We start from the raw sequence: 6006 nt of genomic DNA on the forward strand, positions 1-6006 counted from the left end.
CAGCTTCACAGGACTTATCTCTGACCTTTCCCAGTTTCCAGTGTCATAAATAGGTTCCTGAAGCTAACAGTAGAGAAGGGGATGAAGAAGTTGCCCTTTCTCAGCATCTTTGCAAATCAGACTGCTGATGCATAATGTGTTTCCTTGTCACACAGCCCTTTTCACCTTTGTATACATTCTTCCTCCCAGATTTCATCCTTCCTAGGAAAGTGAGATCTCGCTTGAAGTTCTTGCAATGCCCGTGTGAGTGGCTGAACATCTGTCCTAGCAATGTTCTCATCAGCCCACAATTAATTAACACATTGGTTTCCTGCTCCCTAAAGCCCCAAGTTCCCCTGAAATTTTGGTTTTCATGACTAAGGGCTGATGAAGAAAAATGTTGAAGCACTATCTTCCTGTGATAGCTGGAAATCTGATAAGGTTGGTTCTTTAAATATATATTTATGGGGTTTTTTCTAGAACAAATCATATTGACTGTTACAAAGAAAACTCAGAGTGGTATTTCAGTTATTGAAGTCCTACTGTAACTGAAGGTTAATAGCTGCTGTGGCAGTAGATATTCCATAAATCAATGGCAGAAACACGTGAATCAAAATATCACCCCACTGAGGTACATCCATTCTCACTGTGGTCAATAGAAGTTGTGCTGCCAATGTCCATGGAAGCAGGAAATGTTCACATGTCAGCAAATTTTAATCCTAGTTATTGATACATATTGAGGATATAGGCTTTATGCACCCAGTTTGTGTTCTGACAATGGCACTGTTTACTCCGGAATTGAAGTTTGGTTCTGAACCAAGATCCAGAATTTGGTTATTGGCATTTGCAGCTAGAGAAGCTGAGATTATCTTAGTGCCATGGGACTACATTCAAGAGTGTTAACAGGCACTCAGGATGGCAAGTATCTGGGCCAACCTACAGCTCATCATAAACCTTCTGATTCCACACGTGGTATGGATTTCACCACAAGGAAGCAGTCATTGGAACAACCTCCAAAAGGATAGACTCCCCAGCACTGGAGGTTTCCGAGACACAGCTGTACAGGGTGATAGATAATTTCATCTAGATTCCCTTTTCCATCCAAGGCTGGACCAGATGATCTCTGGAGGTACCTTCTAACCTGAGCTGTCCTATGGCTCTGTGTTTTCTGACAATAGTAATTCTGGATGCCAGGAAATCCACCCATACAGGGCTTCACGTTAGCCATTTTCCAAGTTTATATACTTCCTTCTAGCCTATAATGAAAAGTTCACTACACTTGCCATCAAAGTGAAAAAAGCCCCAAAGACTGGCTTTGGGCTTCTGCTTTTTGAAGGAAAATTTCAGTGGTAAAGATGCCAAGAGCTGATACTGCTTTTCTTCTGAGACTGCTTTACTGAAACCACCCCACTCTTTTGAAACATCCACAGGCACCTTAAGCAAATCATGTGTTGCAAACATAATTGTAGTGGGTGTGAACTCCATCTGGCTGGGGAAGCGCGGGCTCTCACGCCTCCCCTCAGCTCGCCTGGGCTCAGCAGCAGAGCCAATGCCACAATCCCATAGGAAGGGGTCACGCTCATAAGCAGCATTTTGAGTGCATGCACAGGCACCCTCCTAAAAATACATCCCAGAGGAGTGCAGTTAGATGCAAACACTGCTCTTTCTGTAATAGATGGCACTTTCCTTACTGGATTGGCTGGCACAAGCTGATTGTGGTCAAGTGATGCCTTGGTTTTTGAAGACTGTTTTTTAAAAGAAAGAAAGTACTGAAGAATGAACACAGAGACTGAGTTTTTCAAATGAGCATAGAGGAGCCTGGCATTCTGCTATTCCTCTTTGGAAATCACAGAAGCTGGACATGAAGTTTCCATTATTCTAATAATTTTCTGAGTTTATATCAGATCATTTTTAATGTTTCAAATAGGTTACAAATACCTTAACCAGCATTTTTCATTTTTTAAAGATTTGGTATCAAGCAATAATGTCCTTTTTACATCCACTCAGCCATATACTTTTTTCTTTCCCAATTTTGTGTTTGAAACCAGAGCAACAGTTTGCATTTCAGAAATATATTTTCACAAGCATGAAATTACATTGATTTTCACAGTGAATGATAAGTGCCATTTTTGTACTAATTTCTAGAGACGTCTGGGGCAAATTCTGGTGCATAACTTTAATTTTTTATGCTTAGCTAAAGTCAGACACATCCAGCCAGTAATGAAGCCAGGTGTCTAATGAACAAGACCACACAAAAAACCCTTTAGAAGTATCTCTGTTAGCAAAAGGTATTTCTTTAATCCTACCTGTCACATTTTCAGTGTGTTCTCATAATTTTTCTGCTTAAATATAATCTTGGAGGATCATACTTTGAACCGCTATTCATTTATCAGCTAGGTTTGATATTTGCATGCATATTTTTTTGGCTGGCCACCTTGCTCTAGGGAAGGTAGCAGCTGAGGACCGGGACCCACAGCAAGAGCAAGGACAGTCACCCCTGCAGGACTGTAAGGCTGTCAGTCAGTCCATCCCTCCTTCTCGGGAGAGCCACGAGGCAGGAGGGTGGGAGGCAGGAGCCACTGGCTCCTGTTTCCATCAGCTTCTCCAGGGCCAGGTCTCAGGCTGACGCTGGGGGAGAGAAAAAGCAAGCGGTCACCTCCTGGTAGAGGCAGTGTTACTGCAGGATGAGCTAACAGCGAATACATTGCTCAACACCCATGGGAGGGACTTTTTCAAGATCACCCTGATCACTGGACCCTCCCCTTCAACCTGAGACGACGCTTAGAATAAATCAGTCTTTGACTGACAGCACCAAAGATTTAGTTTTTATCCCTATTACTAGCCTGAAAACATGAAATAAAAAGCCCATGGTGTGAGCTGTTTGAAGAGATATTTTGCATTTTAAAAAAGGGATGAAAGGAAAAAGAATTTGTGGGGATACAGAAAGCTTTGCTGGGGAAAGCATCTCTCTGTTACCTTGAGCCGGCTGCCTCTTTTGAATTTCAGCCATGACAGTCAGCCAGCCAAAAACTAAATGAGAAAACACATCCTCTAAACGTGGTGGGTCCCCTTGTGGTAGATAATTTCGGTGGAGCTAAACTGGAATTAAATCATCTGCCCAGCACGCTGCTTTGTGCCTGGCAGCAGCAGCACAGGACTGCCCACCCAAACATCCACGCAGCCCCTTGGGCACACGGAGCAGCCCACGCCGTGCCCATCGCTATCTCTGGCACAGCTATATCTGGCCAGCAGCCGTGGGCTCTGTCCGTCTGCCTGCGCCACGGCAGCAGCACACACCACCACGGCGTGACATGGCAGCCAAGCCTGACAAGTGGAGCATGAGGCTGCTGCTGCTGCCAGCATGGAGAGCTTTTTCTTAAAAACAAGGGCAAAATCGTGCTGATGAGCAAATCGTCCTAACAGGAACTGAGCAGGGCACCGTCAGAGGTTCCTCTCCTTAATCACAGACTGATGTCTCTTGGAGGCAGGCTGATATTCAAGCACCTTCTAAAACATGACACCTTCTAATATCAGGTTGGGGAAAAAATAAAGGGAAAAAAGGACACTCTGATAAACAACTGTCCCCACTTCATCCTGCTCCCCGGCTCCAATAGAGCTGAGAGTGCTGCTATTTGAGATGGGCAGAAACTGCTGGCTTTTGTTCAGAATCTATAGTGCAGTGGGCCCCTTCCTGGGGCAGGGAAGGTGGTAAGACTGGAGTCAGGCTTGAATTTCAGACATATCTGGACTGCCACAAAAGTCAAGAACATTTAGAGGAATTTGGCCAGACCCTTTTCTCCTCTGTAATTGATGTCTCTAGATGTAATATCTCTTTTTGTTGTTGTTTGGCCAGAAATCCCCCAGAAATGCCTGAACTTATGAGACCTGTGGCCAGATTGCCAGAGGCTCCAGTCATTTCGGCAGTGATAGACATATCAAAAGCCAGATATTAAACTCTTCCTGACTGCATTGGAAACTGCCCCAAAGTTCATTCCAAAGCAGATTTGCAGAGTGTAATATTCAACCCAAGCCTCTTGTAGCCAGCCCAACCTTTACCCTAAAGCTACAGCTTTTCTGACCTCAGGAAAAAAAAAAAAAAAAAAAAAAAAACAAACTAGCAGATATGTATATAATGTATATAAATATATAAATCAATAAGAAATAATAAACCAATATAAACCAATACAGTTATCAGTAGGGCAGAGAAGTGAAATTAAAAATTCCTCTGGCTGCAGCCTCCACAATCTGGTGCTCCTGCAAAGGTGTCTTGTCCTTTTTAACAGCAAACAGTCATAAATGGCCAAGCTGCCAAGAACTGAAAAGTCCAATGTTTATGCCCGTGTGCCTCAACCAACACTCCTTTCATCCTCTTCTGTTTTTATGCTGATAGTGCACCAACTGTGAGATATAATAGGTCTTTTGGGCTATCAAACCCATCCCTCTGGGGAAAAGGACAGGGCTCTATATTTTGATAACTGCTTCAATCCCTCTTATGCATTATAAAATCCCCCATCACCACGGCAGCAAAGAGCTGGGTAAAAGTGTTTTGCCTCAGCTTCATCTTAAACTCAAAACTTGCTACTTTGAAGGAGAACTTTGTGCATAGTGCAAAGCTTAGCCTTCACCTCCTTGACACTGCCAGTGTCTTCAGGAGGGTGTAAAAGACAACCCTTCTCTGGGTTGCAGTTTTATGAAGTGAATGGAAGGGCAAGCTGCGAGGGGACACAGCCCCACGGCCTGTGCCTTACACTTCATTCAGTACCATGTGCCCACGTGCTGAGCTGGCTCTGAGAGCTGGCTGAAAATGATCCTTTTTTTTTCTTTCTTTCTTTCTTTTTTTTTTTCTTTTTTCTTTAATTCCTCAGATTAGTTTTCAGCCAGCTCTGTCCTCTAATTCTTCTCTCTGTCCATAGTGAAAATCTATAAATAGGAAGAAAAGGTGGAACTAAAGGAAATTATGGGAAGGCACAGAGGTGGCAAGCCAGCGTTTTTCATCTGCAGGGCCCAGCTGATGGCTGGCATAGTTACCCAAAATTACCCTTGCCTTTGAGTTAGAGAAACAGAGCTTGGGGGTTCACGATGGCTTTGAGGGGATGCACATGCAGGCTGCCACTGCGCACATCAGGTAGACCAAAAGAGGCAGTGGCATTCACCAGCACTATTTTGTGAATGGAGCTCTCAGCAAGGAAGCTTTCCCTCTTGCCCTCCAGTTTCTTTACTCTTGGCTGCACTGTCATTTAACCCCCTGCAATCCCTCTCCTTGCCAGGTGGCTGCATTTGCAACCCATGGGAGTCGTGGGTACCCGGCCTGGCAGCTGCTGTCTCTCTGTCATTCGGGTCTGAATATTGACACGAGGGGTTTGTAAAAGAGAGGGATCGATAGCTGGTCCAGGACCCTGCAGCACAGCCGGCACAGTAGGACCACAGACTGAGGGCAACTGGGAGGAATGGAAGCCAACACTCCGACCAGCCCTGCTTTGGCTCCTGGAGATGGGTGATGAAGGTCAGGGCTGAGCTGGGCGAGGGAGAAAATGTGCAGTGAAAGAGCCACGGGAGAAGGCTGTAGGGGTTTTGTCTGATTACTTTGCGCTGGGAGAAGCCCATGCTGGCACCTTGAGGTCCCTCTCGTGCTGCTGGAGGGGATGGCCTTGAGGATGGTCCCGGGAGGGTGCCTGGGTGACGGAGCACCCCAGAACGAGCCTTATCCCCGGCAGGGCCCATGGGAGCCTCGGACGGCCCCATGCCCTCCACCCAGCCCCATCACACCTGTAGCCTATCCCCAGAGGACGGGGTGCGGTGGCTGGGTGCCACGGTCCCAGCCGCAGGGCTGTCCCACACGTGTCCCCGCTCGCCGCGCCACCCTTTGCGGTGTCACCTGCGGGCTGCTGCCGCCGGGACTGAACACCAGCAAAAAGGCCGGGAGAGACCAGCCCCCCTCCCTCCCCGCTCCCCCCACCCTCAGCCCGAGGGTGACGTCATGGTGGGGGAGGGACGGGCAGGGGGAGGGGACCCCCGCACGTCCCTGTC

This window comes from Lonchura striata, chromosome 1, assembly GCF_046129695.1.
Source record: "Lonchura striata isolate bLonStr1 chromosome 1, bLonStr1.mat, whole genome shotgun sequence".
In the NCBI taxonomy this organism is placed as follows: domain Eukaryota; kingdom Metazoa; phylum Chordata; class Aves; order Passeriformes; family Estrildidae; genus Lonchura; species Lonchura striata.